This window comes from Eucalyptus grandis, chromosome 11 (genome assembly GCF_016545825.1).
Source record: "Eucalyptus grandis isolate ANBG69807.140 chromosome 11, ASM1654582v1, whole genome shotgun sequence".
Lineage (NCBI taxonomy): Eukaryota > Viridiplantae > Streptophyta > Magnoliopsida > Myrtales > Myrtaceae > Eucalyptus > Eucalyptus grandis.
The window spans coordinates 11,581,969-11,605,414 of record NC_052622.1 but is presented as its reverse complement, the minus strand read 5'-3'; the positions used below and the strand labels follow the sequence as shown (position 1 = coordinate 11,605,414).

General features: G+C 42.6%; 1 pseudogene; it reads right to left on the bottom strand.

Annotated features, from left to right (window-relative positions):
* Positions 1-6: 6 nt before the first annotated feature.
* LOC120289727 lies at positions 7-22,733 on the bottom strand (annotated as a pseudogene).
* Positions 22,734-23,446: the final 713 nt, after the last annotated feature.

Sequence of the window (23,446 nt, the reverse complement as noted above, 5' to 3'; positions counted from 1 at the left end):
ACAGTAGACCTCCAGCAAGACAATATTCATTTAAGAACTGTAATTCCGCTCGTGTTGGGCGACAGCTTCTTCATGTAGTACTTAGAGTTGCGAGACAGATTGACTTTTCCTTTCTCTTCTCCGGTATCTGATCAATGGAGCACTGCGAGAAGCCACGCCTCACAAACGTACGCATTGACAAGGACTGAAGTAGTTGCAATTAAATGAATAGTCAAAGCGCACAGTGGCTGGCAACTGTGGTTGACCAACGTGCACAAGTGTTTCCGCTGCAAGAGGTAAACATATTCATGTTTATGAGAACCAGGATTAGGAAATATACCAATCTGCAGTACGGGTTGTGAGCAAGAAAAGCCTCTCCAACCCAAGAGAGGATGCTTTCTTTTCAATATAATCTGCAAATGATGAACCATAATCAGTTGATACAGCAATCAATTAAATGGAGCAACAAAGAATCACCAAAAACCAGTAGCACTTTATTTCTATGCAATTGACTTTCAATAACGAAGTTGAACACAATCAGCTTTTTCTACAGGCAAAGAAAGGGCAATAGCGCTGTCTTAAGTCTATATTTTTGCTGGACATCAGATGTAACAGCAAGATGCAAAATATATATCATTGTATGCCATATATGCCAGACTTCATAAAATAGAGAATAGAAAGGATTTCAAAGTCTCAGACTTCAGCATAAGTGGGATATTCAGAAGGCATGCATTTTTAAGAGAAAAAAACCTGTAAATGACAAATTTCTTCCCACGTATCAATTTTATACTAGTAATGGTCGTTTGTACCTTTCATCCTTGAGAATGAGGGTAAGGATTGAAATACAGCAACCCCAGTTATGTAATCTTGGTATATGGAAACAAATCTTGGTATTCACATTAGTCCATCCTGATGTTTGGAACTTTGGCTTCAAAATGGATTTATTCTCATGTTCTGCACTTGCTTTGCCGATTGCAAAGTTAATATTCCAGATTGCTCCATTTTATTATTGCTAACTCAAAATTATTGTTTCTGTAGACAAATTAATAACTAAATACTTAACTTAAAAGGAGCAGATCCCAAAGGACACTCTTTATTCAGAAGGCATCTAATTGCAAGTTCAACCCAATAGATTGCATTCTTAGATCGAGATTCTTAAGTTATGTAACAACAAATAATGCTGGAGCCATATGGTCAGAAGCAACTTCTTACCAAGTAATTTATCTCCCTGTCCTTGTCCACGGCAGTCAGGAGAAACTGCAATTGTGGCAACCTCCCCACGCTTCTCTTCAAAGAAAGGGAAAAGAGCGCAAGCTATGATCTGACCTCTCTCTACCACAATGAATGAATCCAATGCTTTGAGTAGCTATCCAAAATGTAAAGGCCAGAAGGATATATTGTCAACTTCAGATTGTGAAGTAAATAACTTAAAAGATTTATTCTCTTCAAAAAAGCATGTAGAAATCTCAACAGACAGCATGGAGGAAAATTGCAAGATTCAGCGATCAGAAGCCCAAAAAGGAGGAGGCATAACCTCTTGATCAGTCCTCTTAACCAATGTGCCAGAGTCTTCCAGAGGTTTTATTATCTGTCTTATTCCAGAAAAGTCTGTTTCCTCGCCATTCTGGTACCCTCATACAGATCACTGGAAAATAGATTAACAAAAATTAGCAACAAATGAGACGGCGTCAAGTATAAATCATGTCCCTTACAATGGTACAAGAAAATGTGTGATTTTCTATTTCAGCAGAATTAGGGAAGCATTCAATTACATTGATTACAGCCACATCGATCTATCATCCCAATGGTATCTGTTAAAAGGCTATACAGGGATATACACTCTTGTAACAAGATAGAAAAGGAGGAACAAAGAACGTGTGACAGTAGAATACCTAAACATTCACAAAATAACTTTTGATGATCAAACAGATGCCAATTGAGTAATTTCACTACTGTCACGGTCAGGATCTACAAACAAGGGATGCCCAGGGCAAAAGTCAAGTCAATAACTCGGTAGATGGATGATCATGCGCTCAGAGGCCAACCATTATGCATCACTAACTTATTGACAGTACAACCTAAGCCCTTGCCCTAGTAAGGGTGAGGACAAGGGGATTTTAACCTTCACCTACTGCTGGTGGAATAAAAAGTTTGATCCCAGAAAATTAAATATGCAGGTATGAAGAGTATGAGCATAGTTCCATCATAGCGCCATGATAAGCAGAAGTAAACACTGCTTCAACCTATTGAACAGCATATATACATCAACCGTTGGGACAGTAATTACAGTAATTTCACACCTACCTTCTGCTGTTGTGTTTTTAGACACGGTACTTTGTATACTCCAAAAACTTAACGTTAGCAAAGAAAAAGAGTAAGAAAAAGAGTTCAATAAAAGCTAGATGGATGTGGGTGGGGGCGGGGCGGTGGAGCAACAATGGGGAAGAGAGACACTTTTACCTTCCTTGCCATCAGTGAGAGCACCTTTTACATAACAAAGAGAAAAGCTAAATCCCACTACAGACATGTTCAACTTTGAGATTACAAAACCACCAATCACAGAGAACTGTTGTAGAGATTTGTTTTGATGTTTTTGAGAACAGCAGTAATGACATCCAGTTTCCTCACTGGTACTTGAAGTCTGGGGATCTAAAAGATCCCATAGTTTCTTTCCCAAGGCAAGGAAGAAAATGAGGAGAAAGAAGATTGGCAGAATTACTTCAGTGTAGAATTGTATTATTTTCACCTCTCGGCTCTTTTCTAAACAACAATGGAAGTTTTCCTCATTCACTGTTGCACTTACATCTTTCAAGTCATTGCATAACCTAAATCACACGCCATTTGAAAAGTTCAATGGTTAACCATTCTATAAAGCAACCTCACCCATCTCTTGATCAGAATTCTAGAAAACTATGACATGTCAAGATTTCACAGAGCTGATATATTTTGTAGTAAATTCTCTCCTCACAAAGCTACTATTAAACTGATAAGTGGCAAAATTCTGGAGCTTACTGAAACAAAGAACTATTGAAGTAGAGAATCCATACTACCCACCATAGTACTCAATCTCCATCTCTCTGAAAGAGTTCCAGCAGCAAGCTCCATCTAAGGTGCCATCCACCAAATGAACCTCTGAACCCACGCTGATTGAAAAGCCGGGAAGAATCACGCAGCAATAATGAGGAAATTATTGATACAGTGCTTATATTTTTCAAACATTGTAGTATAAGCATGCAGGAAGAAGCAGTTCCAGGACCTGGCGGTTTGAAGATTAATTATGACAAGTGCTGAAAGTGCACTGGTGTGATAATATCAAATAAGTTCTACTGCATTATGTTAACACAATGGACAATATATGTGGCAGAAGCAAATGATGGTTAAGTTGCACACTACCCAACAAGATGACCTTTGTCTTGTTCCTCCATCTGAACTATAATTTCTGATGATAGTATAATGCATTTCTATAATTGATCAAAGATTCAATTTCTCCTGAGTTCATAGGCAGTTACCAAGAGATTATATTGGATTCAGTGTTTGCAATTTAAGTAACAAAACAAACAGAAAAGAAAATTGCATGGTATAACATACAGTGTTCGGCAGAATATGGTGGTGGATACTTGAGCAGCCATTCAGCAACCACTAATTTGTTCTGTTAGTCTTCACACGATTCTCCAGGAAAAACTGAATAGAAACCAAATGAACTGCAAAATGCCTAGACACAAAACTTGATGACAAAAATTTATTGGTCTTCATGATTCACAAGTTCAAAGATTCCTGCATTACTACTCTTTTTCTGCAGAACTAGTCTACAGCTCCTTCACCCAATATATAGTAGGTGAAAGTGAGTCCACCCAAGTTTGCAAGCCCCAGTTGACAACTTAACTGGAGCTCACATAAAAAAGTGATCAAACCTGCTGACAGAGCTGTGGTGGGACATGTCCCAAACATGATAATGTCGTGCACGGCACCAACGTGATAGAACTGTGCCAGTTGGAAATATATGATGGGGCATGTCCAAACATGATTTTCTAGTTCGACAGTTAATTACTAGATAGAAAAAGTAAAGTTACCCTGCAAACCAAGCAGCAACAACCAACTCCTGCCAGGTAATCGAACCGACTTTGATGTTCCAAACCTCCACAGCAAAACTTGTTCACCTTCCCAAAGTCCATTTTCGTTGTCAAAACCAACACCGTTTTGAAAGGTAGCATTCCCTTTCTCAAGGAAACCCTTTTCCATTATGTGAAGGAGTGAAACTACTTCCATTATACAGAGGAGCTGCTCCCATTGCAGTTCTTGCCTCCAAGACAGGTGCCAAATGCATCACCTGACTGACAGCTTCCACATAGTTAGTTGCCATTTCACTTTGCTTAGCTCGTTTTCTAATCAACGTGTCTGCTTCATCAAGGGTTAAAATCTGATAAGGCGTCCATTTTCATCGAGGATTTGACCATCTACGATACAAATAAGTTTTCTGCACCAATAGCTAGAGCACAAGCTGTAGCGACTTCCTAAGTGCTGCATCGATTTAACAGGAGTTCATCAAACGACATTAAAAAATAAAGTATTAGAGATAAGGACCACATATTAAGCACCTTATACATTAGTCTCCTTGTTTGTGAGAGTCAGGGAGATCCTATGTCTAAAGCATCATTCTTGAGATATTACAATGAATGGTCAGTCAGTATATGCATAAAACATTCAGCACACACTTACAATCTGTAGAAAAAGCTCCCTTGGCTTGCTACACCGAGAAACAGGAAGAAGATAAGGAGTGACCCAACTTTCCCATAAGTTGCTAATCAGCTTTAATTAGTTCTGTCAACAAGTTGACTAAATGCTTGAATCTATGAAATTAACATTTCCATTCTCCAAATCATCCCCCAATAACTGTTTTAACAGTTAATCAACTTTACAGAGGAAGAAACACATGGGTGTTGAGACACCCCAAACTGTGAAGTCTCATCTGTAGTAGGCCATAAATAAAATCTAAACAGAACAAATTTGAATGGAAAGTTACGTCCACAACAGTACATCTTAAACATCACCTTCATTTTGAAGACAATTGAAAGGGTATGGCAAGATGATCGCATAAGCAAAACAAGCTTTTAAGACGGGATAGGCATCAAAATCAATAATCCATACTTGCAAGTTCAGAACTTCTCCGGAGCTGGAATAGCCGGGTTGGTTAATACAACTATACATCCACCATCAAGCCTCTCACGAATGCGAGAACATCCACTTTCTTTACTTCACCCGTTGCCCCAAAATCAACACCTTCAATAACTCCTCTTCGCTACAAATAAAATAATCCAGTCAGACGTGTGATCGAGTAATTCTACGGCTATCAACCGAACAACGTGCGATCCTATCCAACATCAACAGGGGGCAACCTATGTGTATGTTGATACGAAATGATTTTGCCTCCTTCGAGAAAAAAAAAATGTTTTGTAAATGACTGAATTGTCCCGCTCTTTTGAAACTACAAAAATCACTCGTACCTGAGTTTTAATCTCTGCCCCTCTCTCCTCCTCTCTCTCAATGAAGATTTGAGTCATGTAATCGCGACCCAATGACCAAAAAGTCACCACCACCACGACACTTGGCCTCACCTAAGCTCTGGTTGGCGAAATCAGATTTGATCTCATGGTCCCGAATGTCGCATTGGAATGCCCAAATTTGAGGCGCGAGAAGGTGAAGCTAAGGTGGTATGGCAAAAGGGCATCGACAACTTGAACGAAGGTTGGTAAGGATGACTGGCGGTGACAGCTGAGAAGCTATATTGAAATACAAATATTATAGGAAATTGTGCAGTGTCTAATGCTCTTTTTCTTGTATCATGCACGATTAATCTTTTAAAAATTGCTTTTTTATTTTGCTTTCGCTTTTAAATATGTTTGACACAATCCTAATTCAAAGTGTCCCCCATTCAAATCGTTATTTTCAGAAATATATTTCAAATATGAGGAGATGGTCCACTACATCGCTAGATTAGATTTTACATAGCTTTTCTAGATTGCACGCTTGGTTCTTCTTGTGCTGAACATCAATTTTGACGCATAGTTTGCTTGTGGACATCCTAGACACCGCCCTTTTTTTTTGTGACAATTATCCTAGACACCAACTTGACTGATATGACGAATTAAAAAGGCATTCATATATTCATCATGATCCTAGAACAGGCCAAAGTGGTGGGGTTGGTAGGTAATATTCTTTGAGTTCATAATTTGATCACTAGGGCATAATTGGGAGGTGCTTTTCACCATTGGGATCTTCATCGTTCTTCTGGAGAAGTTCATTGGGAGACGATGTTGAATCCTGACGAAAGGAAGGTGATAGGTCTTGTTCAGGCCAAATCTTGCTTTGCCGTTCTAATGCAATTTTGAAATGACATTAAAGTGTTACTCATGTCAAAACCTTTTACCACATCTTGTTCTTAAACTAGTATTTGCGCTTCATCTTGCAAGGTAAAATTGTCACATCATGGCTTTTTTGAAGAACTCAATCCACACTCACTCAAGAGTTGCCATGACCAAATCTTGGTGAATAGAACTGCATCACTAGTCTTGAGAATGAAGTGAAGCCAGCCCTTAATGTACGGAAACAACTTACCAGGCGTTTTGATATACTCAAGCTCGTCTCACCCACCTCCCGCAGTTGCACACCAACAGTCTGATGTTGATCCGGAACATAAAAGGCAAGGGCGTATTTATCGATGGTTCGTTCACTGCTAGTGATGTGGTGAATGCTATAGTTAATGATGGAACACAAGTTACGGCAAGTGATGGACAAAGCGATGGGCGCAAGTTTCGCCCTTTGCCGTACGCGAAGGACTGACGAGGACAAACAAATCTCTAAGCTTGAAGAGATGCTCCGACAACTCCAGGGCCACGAGATCAAGTATTGAGAGTCGTATCTCATTATGTTCAGCTAAAAGTGTCCTAGTTTCCTATACTTGTGTAAAAAAAAACAGTGTGCCAAATTGATAGCAACACCTAAATTCTTGATTGTGTGCTATATTATCTGAAAGAAAACCTGCGTGCTGAGTGTAATTGGTTTAGCAAATTACTAGTGCTCTTTAGCCTGACTTGTGCTGTTAGTGATGAAAGTGCACATAAACTTGGAGATAAAGTCGAACCACTATATATTATTGTGTTATTGTTTCTCCTTCATTTTACTCCTCGCATAAGCACAATTTGCTTATAATCTTTAAAATGTGAAATTGATCTAATCTTTTACTTAGCATTTGCTAATTTCGGAAAAAGATTGTCAAAATTTTAAAACAAACTTATTCACCTCTCTCTAATTCGTTGTTAGTCCTAACATAATAAAATGCAAATAGAACATAAAAGTGCACAAGAAGCTTCTTCCCATTACCAAAGAAATATCTTTAAGGTTAAACTTCCAATTCGAAAAATCTAGACTAATCTGATTGTATTCATCTTCATTTTTCAAGTAGCAAGAGGCTTCTTCCCATCACCAATGAAATATCTTTAAGGTTAAACTTCCAATTCGGAAAATCTAATCTAATCTCATTGTATTCATTTTCATTTTCAGGTAGCAAGAGCCAAAGGTCCTTAGTTGGATGTGACTAAACAAAGTTTGCTTGTACTATAATCTACAACTATCGAGGAAAAACACTACAAGCATCATAAATTTTATATATTGCTCATTTCCATGCTGTAACCTTTTGTTTTTGTTTACTTGATTGCCATAGCTATTTTTCCCGATTACTTGAGTGTTTCACTTTTCAATTGATTACTTAAGCGTCGAAACTTTTTTATAATGTTCACAACAAGTGCTATGTATGTCAAATTTCCAGCACTTATAAGTGCATGCTTTTAAAAGTTATGGTATTCATGTAATCAATCAAAAATTACGATACTCAAGTGAAAGTTTTTTTTTTTGAAGTTATGATATTTCAAAGGGTCGAAAAAAAATTTATAACATTTTAGTGAGTATTTTCAAAGTTGTGCCATTTGTGATGCCTTTATCCTATCTATTAATATTCAATATTCTTTTTTATTTGATTAGACATGTGGGTGTCTTCACTTAATTAGCCCAAGGACCATAGTGGAAGCCTCCTTGAAATGCACATACTCATTAAGATTGCTATATTTGTATGGAAACTAGTCCAATTTAAGCTTGTTCATGGAGAAGATGTTCTCATTAAAGAGGAAAAGTGTTAAAAAAGTCCTAAACCTTTTCAATGCCAATTTAGTCATTTTAATAATTTGGCCATTTTTTTTGGGCACCAGTTGGGCGTGTAGCACAATTGGCCGATGTAAATAATCCTTTAATAATATTTTAATATTTTAAAATTATCTTATTTTCTTTTCTTTTTCTTTTTTCCTTCTCCTTCTCCTTTGTCAGGTTGGTCGCCGGACCTTGGTGACTCGGCCAAAGGCAATGGTAGAGGTCGAGCCTCGCCCATGGCCCCGAGGCTTGACCCTAGCTAATCTCTCCGAGTGAGCCTTGCCGGCCTAGCACGGCTGCCCACCGTGGCCCGGGCCGGCCTTGAGCTAGCCTTGTGCCGAGCTAGCAAGGGTCAAGCCTTGCTGGCCATGGCGGGCTCGATCTGCTAGATCCAAGGCTAGACCCTCGCCGGCTCGACGCGAGGCCACCCTCACGACTACTAGTGAGGGCTTGAGCCTCACCAATGGCGGCGAGCCTTGCCGACTAGTACGAGGCTACCCTCACCGGCCATCGCCTCTAGTTGGTTGTCAAAGTCCGACCGACCAATTGGAGGAAGGTCGGCGACCGGGCTAGAGGAAGGAGGAGAGAAGGAAAAAAAGAAAAAAAGGAAAATAAAAAGAAAATAAAAAAATTTCAAAAATTTTTGTAATATTATTAAAATTTATCAATGTCGCGATCATACCACATTAGCCAGCCAATGCCTAGTCAGTAAAATCTGGCCAAAAATTAGCTATAAAGATTGAATTGGCACTAAGTAAAAGGTTTACAACTACAACGTAAAAAAAAAAAATAGTTTAGGACTAAATTGGCATAAATACAAAAATTTAAGACTTTTTAATACTTTCCCCTCATTAAAGCGCTCCTGATTTTGATTCAACTCACTTTTTCAATCTTGTCCGAGTGTTTCATGCAACTCAAATACATATAGTTAAGAGCGACCTTAAAAAGATTTGTAGTTTAATCTCTAGTAAGATACACACCTCGATAGCTCATTAAACTTTTGGTAGTGGGAAAACCTTTTAAAGAGTTTCCCGGCAAAAGCAAGACAGCGGATAACCTTGGCACTTATATACCATGACCTGTTCCATGTGTTGCCAGTTATGTAACCATTTTTACAGGCACTAGCACCACGTGAATCATAGCTCATCATCGAGTTCAGTTGAGGGCAAAGGCCTTATATGATACACTTTTTCTTTCAATGTGGCGTGGTAGTTACAGGTTATGTGGCTTTCTTTCTTTCTTTCTTTTTGCCAGTATTTCGAGATGGAAAAAAGATGTGTCCAGCGGTGAAGATATAATTTGATAGATAATAGATTAAGGCAAAGGTCGCTTCTTATGGATATAGACATGCATGCATGACTCAATCCAAGACGATGGTCAAAGGTTATTGAGCGACCTGATGATCGCTCACTCCAAGGACTGTTTATGTGAGCTTATGTGAATTTTGAGTGATGTTACAACATGTTGACACCTTAATGTTAACCCTCAGTCTTGTCGTCCATCCATGAAAATTGGGATCAAATTCATTGATAACATAAAATTTGACATTTAAATAAACAATATCAAGCATTCTTATTCTTTAATTAATTCCTCCGCTTTTAGAAATTAGAGATGAATATGAAATTTATTAAGGTAGAGTGATTGGTGGTCTATCGGGGAAATCTTAAAATAATACGTCAAAAATTGAAGCATGAAGAATCTCTAAAGAAAGAAAACGAAGAGAGATTGCAGCAAGAGAAATTTCATGGTTGCTTTTTCTTGTTGTAGAGAAGATTTACTTTAGGCAATGAACAAGACCACCGTTAAGGCAGTATTTTCACTCACTTGGAAGGAGATAACTGGATTTGTTTGATGTTTGGTAGTCGAGATAATTCATAATATGATAAAATTGATCTATCCTATGTTTGATGTTTACTTAGAACTAAATAAAATCGGATATAAAAAGATATAATCTAGATAAATTATCCCATAAAGAAGATTGGGATAAACTATAAAGGTAATAAGATTTTATAAAAATTAGTTTTCTTGAATAAAAACTTCTTAAATTAATAAAATTAAAATAATATTTGAATATAAACAACAATTGTATTTAATATAAAAATAAAAAATAAAATAAAAACAATTTTATCCATGCTTTTATTTACATTTCATTCTTTCTATCTTATAATTATATATATTTATTACATATTTTTAGTATTTTAGGTATATTTGTATTGTTTACTATTTAACAAATTACATGAGAAAATGATGTAAGGAAAAAAAGAAATAAAAGAGATGGAAAATAATTAAAAAATAAGAAAATAAAATGAAGTTGGCAAGAGTGTCATGAGAGATTTTTACCGCCTTTATTTATTCAATTTTTACATTTTTTTATATTAATATGTGTCGTTTATACCAAGTAATGGATATCATGGGATATAAATATATGGTTTTGTTGTTATTGTAATTTACCAAATCGGTGGATATGATATATCAAATTTCCTAAATTTCATATCATATCCTATTTAGTATTATTCCGTCTAGAAATTGAGACAACCAAACATAATTTTCTTACTCTAAAGAACATAGAGATGTTGACTTTTAATTTTAGCAAAAATGGGCAAAATTAGCAATTTAGGTATTTTTTATATTAAAAACGGTGAAAAAGCCACTAAAGCCCTAAACTATGCATGTTGTAATATATTTACCCTGTAATTTTCTATGACATCAAAATTACATGCCGTCTCATTGTAATACATTTACCTAAACCCTAATTTTGTACCTATATGACATATTTACTCTTTGTTAAGGTTCCATTAGATAATTATTTAGCCAAAACATCGTTTTTATTTCATTTTAGTCACGTGGGTGATGTTAGTATTATTATTATTATTATTTTATGGTGCTCATTGATAGAACCTTAATGGAGGGTAAATGTGTCACACAAGTACAAAAGTTTAAGATTCTTTTTTGTGTTATAGAAAAAAATTTGAGCACTTGTATTACGGTGGATGTAATTTGGGAGTTTTGGGTAGTTTTTTTCCTTTAAAAATACTAATAAATAAAACCAAAATTCTAAATACCAAAAAAGAAAAAAAGGGCTAAATTCCATCAAATGATTGGAAAGGATGTTAATTATATGCACTGGGCTCGATCCATCTCGTCCAAGCCAAGCCCTGGCCCATGCACTTTTATTAAGTCTATATGTTAAGTCCAACTTGCATTACAAAGACTCCTTGAAAGCCAGAAACCAGACTATCTCTAGCCCTCAGTTTGTTACACTCAACCAACCCAGCCTAATTCTCGTTCTTGACCCTGCCATTCGAGGGAACGAGGGAAAGGACGCAACCGTGGGAGAGCGCGAAAACGTGAGAAAAAAAAATCGGTAAAAATCCTAGATTGCTGTGTCATGGTTTTTGCAAAATAATCGATTTCTCATCACGTAGACGCAAAGGCTGACAAAGCGGAAACAAGAAAAGAAGGTTTTCTTTTCTTTTCTTTCTTTTCTTTTTCTTTTTTTTTGAAGTGGGGTGCTGCTGGGCTTCAAAGAAATTCCCATCGGAAGGAGAAAGTCTTGTCACTTGAGGGTGAAAAGGACTTAATCAGCATATGTACTGCGCTAGGGAGCATTGGTTTAAAGTGTAAGTTAACCTTATTGTTAGAAAATTGAAGCCATTAGCAAGGGGCATATATAAATCAAACGAAATCAGAAAAGGCACATGTCTCATAATCCGTGAATAAGAAAAGTAACGATAGTCTCCAGATATATACATCAACGATTCAACAGAGATCGTTCAATAAATAAAGACATCACAGCCAAATCATCCTGTAGTTCCCGACACTAACTCCTCCTCCGTCCAACCAGCAGAGATGGAAACCAGAACGATCTTTTTCCCTAAATCCGCGCCGTTGCCTCGAGCCCACCTCTTCAAGAAAACCGCATCCAGCAGACAGCAACAGCAAAGTGCCGCCTAAGCTGCAAAAGCCGAGATGGAAACACGCGCGTTCATGAGTTCAGGAGCCGAGCAAGGAAAATATGCACGCCCATAACAACAAGCTGCTGGAAACCGACTGGCTCAAATACAAAGTAGATTTGGAACAAGAAACTAGAAGATTCACACTTGATTTGATTATATTATACTTTTTGACAAGCAAATTTAGTCGCGTGCATTACCATCCTTCAAGAAAGCCGGTGTCCTTCCGGCGGCGCTGCTGCTCGTAGTAGGGCTGGGCCGGCTGGCCATATCCTTGCTGCGGAGGATATCCAGAGGATACTGTGGCGTAACCCTGCGGATACCCTGAGGAGGATAGCCTTCGACTTTCGGGTACCCTGCAAGATAAGATGTTTTGTTTTACGATACCAAGAAAGACCCGCAAAAATCAGAAACGAACATACTACACATTCCCAGGAGACTGCAGATGATGAACTTGAGAAATAGCAGAAAAGCATGGCGAATCCAAGAGAACAAGGTTACCTTGCGGGGGGGGCGCCGACCGGCGGATGATTCTGGTTGTAGTAAGTGCTCATCTCTCTCTCTTCTCTTCTCTTGCAAGCGTTTCGAGCGGGAGAAGACGAAGGTGAGAGAGGCGAGGGAGGAGAGGTGGATTTATATAGAGAGAGAGACCGGGACGAGACGTGCGGTTGAGGGAGCACCAAGAATTTTCTTCTTCTAGAGAGAGGAAAAGAAACCGACTAGCCATGGCGGTTGACGAACGCATCTTGCCTTATAAGGCTTCGTCCAATTGAAATGGCAAAGTAAGCTATTACGTGCGCCGACCGCAAAGGTTCGCTGTTGTGTCGTCGTCCACGTTGGAAAGCGAGAGAGTTTTTGGAGACGGCGTTCTGAAACGGCGATCTTCGCCTTTCTCCTCCTATTTTGAAACGAGCTACCCAGATATTCACGCGGTGCGAAGATACTAATTTTGTGACTAAAACATTGCTCAAAGTATATGACCCATGACGTGGGACCCACATGACGTAACGACACACGCACATCGAATTCGTATACCGTGTAATAATTGCTCATAGAAATCTATTTATAACATATACGGGAATAAATAAATAAAAATTATATTTTTGGACTATAACATACAATAGTCGATTTTTATGTTACTTTGGACCTTTGGTTCATTTCACTGCTTTTTCCCTTCTATTTGAAAATTTCGTAAGTGGAAAGTACCATGCTATTGCTATGTAGACAACTAGTTTTTTCATTTAAGGAATTTTCCAACGTGATTAAGTTTCAGGAGCTTAATCCAAGAGCGTAATTAGATGATGCTCGTTAGGATCTTTCTCACGAAGTCTCTCCCATCTCTCATATAAATTTCTCTTTTTTTTTTTTTGTGTAAATATCTTGTTTATTGACATCTAAATTTTTTGCCTAAAAAAATCATTTTTTGGATAAGACTATACGTGCTAACTATTGCATTTACTTTTTAGGTGCCAAAATATTTCAAAATTTCATTTATTTATTTTTGGTTATTAATACAGCAACTTTTCAAAAGCAATTACATAAGCGGCTCTAGCTGCCCGTGCTTTTAGAAAATCCAGCAGCATTTTTATAAAAGAAAAAGCTTGCTCGAGACAATTAGATAGTCAGATTTTAAGGAAAAAAAAAATGGCACTATAGTGATCCTCCATCAAGTTTTGGTACTAAATTGATGATAGCAAAGTTTTTGGCACTAACACATGATTTGAGTTGTGTAGTGCGCCAATCATGTCAAACAACATCTTTGAATACATTTTTCATAAACTGAAGAATTAGGATTGAATTGGTCCTTTAACATGCTCGTCATTGCTGTCCATACTCACTGGTCACCGAAGAACTGCGTCTTTCAATCTCAAGAGAGAGAGCAAAGTCAGAGAAGAAGCAAATGCAAGGCTAAAGAGGGAGATGAAGAAAATTTGTTATCCTTTTTTTCTTATTAGAGGAAGTAAATAGATTGTGATTTTAAATGAAATTATTTGTAAAAGAGAGGTGTGTGTTTGTGTGTCGGCGTTTGCTTATGAGTCTAAAAATGCATTGAAAATTGGTGGGTAACGTAGAATTTTTATTTTGTGATAAACCATGCAAAAGCGTGAGATTCCCTCCGGGCGGTTGGGAAAGAGAAAGAGAGCGCCCACCAATCGAATCCCAACGTCTTCGAAATTCGGAGCTCTTCATTTCTCTCCTCATCTACGAGCTCGCTACTCCCACTCAACTCCCCGCTCCTCTCTCCTCATTTTCTCCCTGTCTCGACCTCCAATTCAACTCCTACGATGGTGAACCTCGGGCGACGCAGCTGTCCGCGGTCACGCTAATATCGATCGGTTCTCTCTCTCTCTCGATCGACATTTACTTCTTATTCTTCACGTCGCTTTTGATCGTCTCTCTTCCATGCGGACACCGCACCTATCCCTCGATCCCCGCCAGCCAGTGCCTCTCGGTTCTTTTCTCTCAATTTACTTAGTCAAATAGTTCTTCGCTTTCGCTTTTTGATCGGTCTCTCTTTCAATGCAGCGCCGCACCTCTCCCTCCGATCCGCCCCTGCCGCCGCGCCGGCGTTGCCCCGCCTCTCGGTTCTCTCTCTCTCTCTCCATTTACTTAGTCAACTAATTCTTCGCTTCGCTTTTTGATTGGCCTCTCTTTCAATGTAGACGCCCACCTCTCCCTCCGATCCACCCCCCTTGCCACCGCCCGGCGTTGCCCGGCCTCTCGGTTCTCTCTCTCACCATTTACTTAGTCAACTAGTTCTTCGTTTCGCTTTTTCATCGTCTCTCTTCCAATGAACACGCCGCACCTCTCCTCCGATCCGCCCACCTTGCTGACGTCGGCGTTGCCCCCGGCCTCTCGGTTCTCTCTCTCTCTCTCCATTTACTAAGTCAACTATTTCTTCGCTTCGCTTTTTGATCGATCTCTCTTCCAACGCACCACGCCACACCTCTCCCCCGTCCGCCCCCCTTGCATGCGCAGTGCCTCGACCTCTCGGTTCTCTCTCTCTCCATTTACCTAGTCAACTAGTTCTTCTCTTCGCTTTTGATCGGTCTCTCTTCAATCTGCGGGCGCCACTTCCTCTCCCTCCGTTCCGCCCCCTTGCCGCTGCCGGCGTGCCCAAACCTCTCGGTTCTCTCTCTCCATTTACTTAGTCAACTAGTTATTAAACCCAGCTTTTTGATCAGATTCTCTTCCAATGTAGACGCCGCACCTCTCCCTCCCAGATCCGCCCCCGCTTGCGGCCGCCGGCGTTGCCCCGGCCTCTCGGTTCTCTCTCTCCATTTACTCGGTCAACAAATTCTACTCTTCACTTTTTGATCGGTCTGTTCATTCCCATCACGAGACGCTGCACCTCACCCTCAATCCGCCCCCCTTGCCGCCGGCATTCCCCGACCTCTCGGTTCTCTCTCTCTCCATTTACTTAGTCTACTAGTTCTTCGCTTCGCTTTTTGATCGGTCTCTCTTCCAATGCGGGCCATTTGCACCTCCCTCAATCCCGCCCCCCTTGCGGCCGCCGGAGTGCCCCGGCCCTGGTTCTCTCTCTCTCCATTTACTTAGCCAACTAGTTACGTACTTCGCTTTTTAATCGGTCTCTCTTCCAATGCAAACGCCGCACCTCTCCCTCCGATCCGCCCCCTTGCCGCTTGCGAGGCGTTGCCGACCTCACGGTTCTCTCTCTCTCCATTTTCTAAGTCAACTAGTTCTGCACTTCGCTTTTTAATCGGTCTCTTTTCCAATGCAAACGCCGCACCTCTCCCTCCGATATGCCCCCTTGCCACCGCCGCGTTGCCCCGACCTCTCGGTTTCTCTCTCTCCATTTTCTAAGTCAACTAGTTCTTCGCTTCGCTTTTTTGATCGGTCTCTTTTCTAATGCGGGCACGCCCGCACCTCTCCCTCCGATCCACCCCCCTTGCCACCGCCGGCGCGTTGCCCCGACCTCTCGCTTCTCTATCTCTCCATTTACTTAGTCAACTAGTTCTTCGCTTCGCTTTTGATCGGTCTCTCTTACAAAGCGCAAACGCCGCACCTCTCCCTCCGATCTGCCCCCCTTGCCGCCGTCGTCGTTGCCCCGGCCTCTGGTTCTCTCTCTCTCTCCATTTACTAAGTCAACTATTTCTTCGCTTCGCTTTTTGATCGGTCTCTCTTCCAACGCAACGCCGCACCACTCGCTTCGATCCACCCCCTTGCCGCCGCCGGCGTTGCCTCGGCCTCTCGGTTCTCTCTCTCTCCATTTACTTAGTCAACTAGTTCTTCGCTCGCTTTTGATTAGTCTCTTCCAATGCGAGACACGCACGTCTCCCTCCGATCCGCCCCCCTTGCCACCGCCGGCGTTGCCTGGCCTCTCGGTTCTCTCTCTCCAATTACTTAGTCAACTAGTTCTTCTCTTCGCTTTTTGATCGGTCTCTCTTCCAATGCAAACGCCGCACCTCTCCCTTCGACCCGCCACCACTTGCCGCCGCCGTCATTGACCTAGCCTCTCGGTTCTCTCTCTTTCTCCATTTACTTAATCAACCAGTTCATCGCTTCGCTTTTTGATCGGTCTCTCTTCCAATGCGAACGCCCGAACCTCTCCCTCCGATCCGCCCCCTGCCGCCGCCGGCGTTGCCCCAGCCTCTCGGTTCTCTCTCTCTCCATTTACTTAGTCAACTAGTTCTTGACTTCGCTTTTGAGTCAATCTCTTCCAATGCGAGCGCCGCACCTCTACCTCTCGATCCGCCCCCTTTGCCACCGCCCGTTGCCTTGCCTCGGCCTCTCGGTTCTCTCTCTCTCCAATTACTTAGTCAACTAGTTCTTCTCTTCGCTTTTTGATCGGTCTCTCTTCCAATGCAGACGCCGCACCTCTCCCCTTCGATCCGCCCACCCTTGCCGCCGCCCCGTCATTGCCCTTAGCCTCTCGGTTCTCTCTCTTTCTTCATTTACTTAATCAACTAGTTCATCGCTTCGCTTTTGATCGGTCTCTTCCAATGCGAACGCGAACCTCTCCCCTCCGATCCGCCGCCCTTGCTGCCGCCGGCGTTGCCCCTAGCCTCTCGGTTCTCTCTCCATTTACTTAGTCAACTAGTTCTTCGCTTCGCTTTTTGATCGATCTCTCTTCCAATGCGCACCCGCACCTCTACCTCGATCCGCCCCCTTTGCCACGCCCGACGTTGCCTCGGCCTCTCGGTCTCTCTCTCCAATTACTTAGTCAACTAGTTCTTCTCTTCGCTTTTTGATCGGTCTCTCTTCCAATGCACGCCGCACCTCCATCGATCCGCCCACCCTTGCCCCGGTATAGCCGTTTGCCCCCATCTCTCGGTTCTCTCTTTCTCCATTTACTTAATCAACTAGTTCCTCGGTTCGCTTTTTGATCGGTCTCTCTTCCAATGCGGACACCACACCTCTCCCTCCGATCCGCCCCCTTGCCGTGGCATTGCCCTGACCTCTCGATTCTCTCTCTATCAATTTACTTAGTCAACTAGTTCTTCGCTTCGCTTTTTGGTCGGTCTTTCTTCCAATGCGGACACCGCAGCTCTCCCTCCGATCCGCCCCTTGCCGCCATCGGCGTTGCGACCTCTCGGTTCTCTCTCTCTCCATTTACTTAGTCAACTAGTTCTTCGCTTCGCTTTTTGACGATTTCTCTTCCAATGCGGACGCCGCAACTCTCCCTCCGATCCGCCCCCTTGCCGCCACCGTGTGCCCCGGCCTCTCGGTCTCTCTCTCTCCATTTACTTAGTCAACTCGTTCTTCGCTTCGCTTTTTGATCGATCTTTCTTCCAATGCGGACGCCGCACCTCTACCTCCGATCCGCCCCCTTTGCCACCAGGCGTTACCTCGGCATCTCGATTCTCTCTCTCTCCAATTACTTAGTCAACTAGTTCTTCTCTTCGCTTTTGATCGGTCTCTCTTCCAATGCGGACGCCGCACCTCTCCCCTTCGATTCGCTACCCTTGCCACCGGCATCGTTGCCCTGGCCTCTCGGTTCTCTCTCTTTCTCCTTTTACTTAATTAACTAGTTCCTCGCTTCGCTTTTGATCGGTCTCTCTCCCAATGCGGACGCGCACCTCTCCCTCCGATCCGCCCCCTTGCCGCGCCGGCGTTGCTGACCTCTTGGTTCTCTCTACATATTTACTTAGTCAACTAGTTGTTCGCTCGCTTTTTGGTCGGATCTCTCTTCCAATGCGGGCGCCGCACCTCTCCCCCAATCCGCCCTCTTGCCACCGCCGCGTTTTCCTCGGCCTCTCGGGTGTCTCTCTCTCCATTTACTTGGTCAACCAGTTTTTCGTTTATTTTTGATCGAGTCTCTCTTCCAATGCAAGCGGCGCAGCTCTCCTCCAATCCTCGCCCTTGCCGCCGCCGGTGCTGCCCCAGCCTCTCGGTTCTCTCTCTCTCCATTTCCTTAGTCAACTAGTTCTTCGCCGTTTTTTGATCGATCTCTATTCCAACGCAAACGCCGCACCTCTCCCTCCGATCCGCCCTCCCTTGCCGCCGTCGGCGTGCCCCAACCTCTCTCTTCTCTCTCTCTCTCTCTCTCTCTCTCTCTCTCTCTCTCCATTTACTAAGTCAACTAATTCTTCGCTTCGATTTTTAATCGGTCTCTATTCAACGCAAACGCAGCACCTCTCCCTCCGTCCGCCCCTTGTCGCATGGCGTTGCCTCAACCTCTCGGTTCTCTCTCTCTCCATTTACCCTAGTCAACTAGTTCTTCTCTTCACTTTTTGATCGGTCTCTCTTCCAATGCGGACGCCGCACCTCTCCCTCCCCTATCCGCCCCCTGCCGCCTCCGGCGTTGCCCCAACCTCTCGGTTCTTCTCTCTCTCTCCATTTACTTAGTCAACTAGTTCTTCTCTTCGCTTTTGATCGGTCTCTTCCCGTGCGCACGCCGCACCTCTCCCCTCCGATCCGCCCCCCTTACCGCGCCGATGTTGCCCCGGCTCTCGGTCTCTCTCTCTCTCCATTTACTTAGTCAACTAGTTCTTCGGCTTCGCTTTTTGATCGGTCTCTCTTCCAACGCAAACGCCGCATCTCTCCCTCCGTCGCCCCCTTGCCACCTCGGCGTTGCTGAGCCTCTCCGTTCTCTCACTCTCCATTTATTAAGTCAATTATTTCTTCGATTCGCTTTTTGATCGGTCTCTCTTCCAACGCAAACACCGCACCTCTCCCTTTGATCCGCCCCCCTTGCCGTCGCCGACGTTACCTCGGCCTCTCGGTTCTCTCTCTCCCCATTTACTTAGTCAACTAGTTCTTCTCTTCCTTTTTGATCGGTCTCTCTTCCAATGCAGCGCTGCACCTCTCCCTCCTATTCGCCCACCTTGCCGCCGCGGTGTTGCCTCGGCCTCTCGGTTCTCTCTCTCTCTCCATTTACTTAATCAACTAGTTTCTCGCTTCGCTTTTGATCGGTCTCCCTTCCAATGTAGACACCGCACCTCTCCGTTCGATTCGCCCCCTTACCCGCGGCGTTGCCTCTTTGTCGGTTCTCTCTCCATTTTCTTAGTCAACCAGTTTTTCGCTTCGCTTTTGATCGGTCTCTCTTCCAACGTTAAACGCCGCATCTCTCCCTCCGATCCGCCCTCCCTTGCCACCCTCGGCGTTGCCCCAGCCTCTCAGTTCTCTTTCTCTCCATTTACTAAGTCAATTATTTCTTCGATTCGCTTTTTGATCGGTCTCTCTTCCAATGCAAACACCGCACCTCTCCCTCCGATCCGCCCCCCTTGCCACGCCGGCGTTACCTCGGCCTCTCGGTTCTCTCTCTCCCCATTTACTTAGTCAAATAGTTATTCTCTTCGCTTTTTGATCGGTCTCTCTTCCAACGGACGCCGCACCTCCCTCCGATCCGCCCCCACCGCCGCCGCGTGCCCCGACCTCTCTGTTCTCTCTCTCTCTCCATTTACTAAGTCAACTAGTTTTTCGCTTCGATTTTGATCGATCTCTCTTCCAACGCAAATGCACACCTCTCCCTCCGATCCGCCCCCTTGCCGCCGCCAACATTGCAAGTAGCCTCTCGGATTCTCTCTCTCTCCATTTACCTAGTCAACTAGTTCTTCTCATCGTTTTTGATCGGTCTCTCTTCCAATGCGGACGCCGCACCTCTCCCCATCTGCCCCCAGCTTGCCGCCTCCGGCGTGGCCCGGCCTCTCGGTTCTCTCTCTCCATTTACTTAGTCAACTAGTTATTCGCTTCGCTTTTTGATCGGTCTCTCTCTTCCAACGCACACACCGCACCTCTCCCTCCATCGACCCCCCTTGCTGCCCTCGGCGTTGCCCCACCCTATCGGTTCTCTCTCTCTCTCCATTCTTAAGTCAACTATTTCTTCGCTTCGCATTTTTAATCGGTCTCTCTTCCAACGCAAACGCCGCCTTCACTCCCTCCGATCCACCCCCTTTCGCCGCGGCGTGCCCGGCCTCTCGTGTCTCTCTCTCTCTCCATTTACTTAGTCCTTCTTAGTTCTTCGCTTTTGCTTTTGATCGGTCTCTTCCAATGCGGACGCCACACCTCTCCCTCGATCTGCCCCCCTTTGCCACCGCCGCGTTGCCCCAACCTCTCAGTTCTCTCTCTCTCTCCATTTACTTAGTCAACAAGTTCTTCGCTTCGCTTTTAATCGGTCTCTTCCAAAACGCAAACGCGGCACACCGTCCCTCCCATCCGCCCCCTTCACCGCCGTCGACGTTGCCCCGACCTCTCGGTTCTCTCTCTCTCTCCATTTACTAAGTCAACTAGTTCTTCGCTTCGATTTTTGATCGGTCTCTATTCAACGCAAACGCAGCACCTCTCCCTCCGATCCGCCCCCTTGCCGCCGCCCGGTGCCTCGGTCTCTCGGTTCTCTCTGTCTCCATTTACCTAGTCAACTAGTTCTTCTCTTCGCTTTTGATTAGTCTCTCTTCCAATGCAAACGCCGCACCTCTCCCTCCGATCCGCCCCCTTGCCGCCGACGTTGCTCGGTCCAAACGCTTCAGTAAGTCTCTCGATCCTGGCACTACTTTGCGCATGAAAAACATGAAAGTAGTTAAAAGAAATCGATTCTGTCAGGTTAGATACTTCTTCAATAAGAAAGGATGCGTAGATGTAATGGTCTTAGGTGATTGTTAAGAAGATATACGAGAGATAGAAAGAAAATCTCCATTGTTAATGATGAAAACTGAATACATAAGCAAGTAGATGAAGCTGAATGAGAAGAGAGCTTTTTACGTTCAGGCTTTTCTTCGCGCCAATCCTCTGTTTCCTGTTCCCCAATTGCCTTTCGTTTCGAGTTTCTTCTGTCTTCTTTTTAAGCTTTTGCAGCTTTGCATTCTCCACAGTTAAGTACTACGTAGTGTTCAAGCAATAGAAAGATAGAAGAGAGAAGTCAAGATGAGAAATTATTTCGCTCATTGATGATGTACTGAGTTACGTATTACATTGTCATTGAAATTAGAAGAATACAAAGCTTTTCTTGATTGATCTTCAAATCTTGATATATCTTCTTGTCTCTGCATTTTTGGTTCTTCACTTGCTCTTCTCTCTGACTCTCTTACACTAACTCTCTCTATTATTCTCTCTTGTTTCACTATTATCGAAAAAACGAGCTCAATATCTTTCTTTCTTGCTTCAAGTTCAACATCTTTCTTTCGCTTCAAGTTCGGCATCTTGGCATTTTTCTTTATTGCCACAAACGCAAAGCATCGGCAACCGGAGATTTGAGGAAGCGGCCGCTCCAGATATGGAGCGATTTGCTCTTCGGGAAATTCAACGATATCAAAAGTCTTGTAACTTTGTGATACCAAGAGCTCCTTTCATTAGGACTGGTGAGTATATGCAATTAGTTGCTTTTGAGTTAGATGTGTCTTACTAGAAAATCTTCATGCATCGATTCTTTCGGAATTGGTATTCTTGACTGAATTTTTTTTGTGTAATTGCGAGGTAAGAGGAATTAGCAACACGATAAGCAATCTTTTACTCAATGGACACGGGAAGCTCGTATGCTATTGGAGAGGTATCGCCTTCTCGCTAGTTTCATTTGATACTCACTATGAAAAAAAATTGAGCAGTTTCTTTCTTTATGCGGGCGTAAAGCGAGCATTTTCTAGTGGAATTATTGAGACGCAATGCTTTGCGCTATCCATGCAAAGCGCGTTACCATTAGTAAGTCCTATTTAATTTCAAATTATGCTATGTGTGTTGGACTATGATTTGCTTCACCATAATATTATTTTGCTCTTTTCATCACGTGAAGAAGGATTTCAGATTGCTCAACGGCTTAAAAAGGGGGGCCCCTCATGTTGATAATAAATGACCAAAGTGAGTACACCAATCAAAAGACCAAGTTTTCCATCCACCTGTGCTGAACATGTTCGGGATTAATAGCCTTGCTCCGTTAAAACTAGGAAGTGATTTAGTCACTCCGAAAATCCCACAATGTTCTCTCCCATTACGTGAATGACAAGTTCTTCATATAGAATTAGTAACATTAGGCAAAGCACATAAGTATCCAAGCTGTACTGGAATTGGGCATTACCTCTTTGCTAGTGAAGCAAATACGGGGGATGCAACAAGAAGTCCAACCATAAATGCAGATGACAAGACACCATCCTGAAAATTATTCAAGTCAAAGTCACCCTTGCACCAAAGTGCTATGATAAGGTTATAAGACATCAACACTATACTATAAATTCCTAAATGCTTGAAAAACTAGCTATGATTACAATAATGATGGTAAGAGAAAAATTGCCCAGAAAATTTTAAAGGAGAATAGGATGGAATTTAGAAGCCGACTTAGGAAGATGATAAAAAAATGGTTGGTGCAATGCAATGGAGATTGTCACTTTACATTTCTTTACTATTCAACAAACTTTTATAAATAGAATTATGTTGGACCTTGTAAGTGTTTTTTACATTAGACAAACCGTATAGTCCGAAAACATAAAAGGAAGCCCAATAAGAAGAAAATCAAAAGGCTCCAATAGAATACTAGATATGTCAATCATTGTGATATTTTCAGCAAATTGGGGAAAAGATGAGAATGGCAGTACGGGAATACAAATTATGGTTCTTGTTCGAAAAAAGATTAACCTCAATTTCACATTCAATCTGCTTTAGATCGGGGCAATAACAACCAGTACCGTGTCTCAAAATGTCCAATATAAAGGTCCCATGATACCGAAACAATAGACTTTACTGCATAATCAAACAAACAAAATTCTTTTTTACTTGCTGGATTCCTCTGCACGAAGTGCATTTTCCATCTTTGTGCAAGTACTCCGACCATTTACACCATTCGGCTATCACTCCTCGATCCACGTAATTTAACATGTTAATCACACAAAGATGACAAGCAACCCGCATACGAAAAGTAAACTTCCCCGGTT